We start from the raw sequence: 1,784 nt of genomic DNA, 5'->3' as shown, positions 1-1,784 counted from the left end.
CAAGTGCCTGAGAGAGCTGCAGAAACAGGTTAAGTGTGCTGCCTTCATGTCGGCACGTGAACACCCTGTGGTTGTGCCCGAAATTCCACGATAACAGGGACGCTCTCCTGGAGAATCTGCATAGAAAGGACCTTCCGCATTCGTACTTGCAACAGCTTGCGTTCCCCGAGGGATCAGTTATATCCTGCAAAGAAACTTCGTCTTCTTATCGCATTCTTTAGAGACTGGTTTGATGGACATGTTGTTAAACACCTCAGTGATATTATAAGAGACGGTCGGGTGGAGCAATTTCCGTCCTTGAAAGCTAAACCCGCCTGTTACTACAACCCACTACCACCTGCAACATATCTTTATGGTACGCGGTATTTTTCTCCAAGGGTTCTGTTGTTGTTGTTTTTTCTCCAGATGACTACACTCCGCTGAATGGCTTGTTTCGGTGTTGGTGCGAGAACAACAGGTTTCAGAAAAACGTAGTTCATACGAATATTTAACAAGACTAATTCTAAATTGTTGCTCTGAAGTGATGAGCAGCTGAAGTTAAGGTTTCTTCCAATATATGACAAGTCACCACGGAGTTTCGCAAAACACTAAGGCTAGCCGTACTGTTGTTGCAGTGCGCGGTGCGCTCGCGGTGGACTGCATACTGCTAGCACTTAATAAAGGAAAAACGAGACATCCACCCAAACGTAGCAGCTAAATACTACGAGGGGAACCCGTTCGGGTTTCTCGAAAGAAAAGTCTCCCAGTTGAAGAAAAATTCGTCCTACTCCGGTACGAATTTTTCTCCACCTTGCGGGTTTCCGCAGAACTATTACGTCACTTCTAGCAATTAATCGCATAAATGTTTCAGTGCAGGAAGGGCCACATCAATAAACCTCCCGCTTGGGATTTATCGCCTTTCAATCCAGCTCCTGTCGGTGATCCGGCGTGTTTATGCGTCTACTTGACTGAGAACGTAGGATACGTGTAATCTCCGAATCTCCCTGTAATCTCTGAAACAGTGAAAAAAACTTGCTAGATATCTGTTAACCCTTATTAATTAAGCACAGCTCACGCGTCAAGCTGCATTTCCTGTTACGTTACCTCTCCAGAACTGTCATGCTCAAGTATTCCTTTTTATTCTTTGTTTCCAAGGACAATAACAGCGAATAATGGTTTACGAAATGTAGAATGCTGACATTCTGCAACCTTTCTGTTCTGTGACATCGAAATAGTCAAACCTTTGTCGATACTTGTTTACTGTAGTCGGAACTCCGTTGAGTTGGCATTATGTGTTAAACAAAAAAAAAAAAATCTAATCACCTTAGTACAAGTATAACAATTTACGAAGTGGAGCTTATCAGTTTTCATAGCGTTTGCTGCACGGGAGGTCCCTTTTAGGAGAAATTATAAGGTTGGCACCAATTAGGGACCCCCATTCACAATGTGTGGGCCGAAATACATTGGTATTTCAGTTAAATTTATACTCCACTACTTCACAGGCGTTGAATAAAAAAAAAATGAGCTGAAAAACTGAAAATGTTTCCGTAAGCCAGAGGGCACTTATAAGAAAGGTGTGAATGTGTTAATGTTCCCCTCCTGGAATAGCCGACGTCAAGCCGTAGAATACTGTCTGCCAGTTGAGGCGCACCCAAGTTCGTCACAGAGCCGCGTTTAATTGCAGTTACCAAACTGATTTGGCACACTTTTACTGATTCTACCTATTTTAGTTCACTGTAGCACACATTTTTCAATGAAAATGACTTTAGCCAGAAAAGACAAAATAGGTGAAGCAGATATTTTTA

This window comes from Dermacentor albipictus, chromosome 1 (assembly GCF_038994185.2).
Source record: "Dermacentor albipictus isolate Rhodes 1998 colony chromosome 1, USDA_Dalb.pri_finalv2, whole genome shotgun sequence".
Taxonomy (NCBI): domain Eukaryota; kingdom Metazoa; phylum Arthropoda; class Arachnida; order Ixodida; family Ixodidae; genus Dermacentor; species Dermacentor albipictus.
This window is presented reverse-complemented; position numbering follows the sequence as displayed.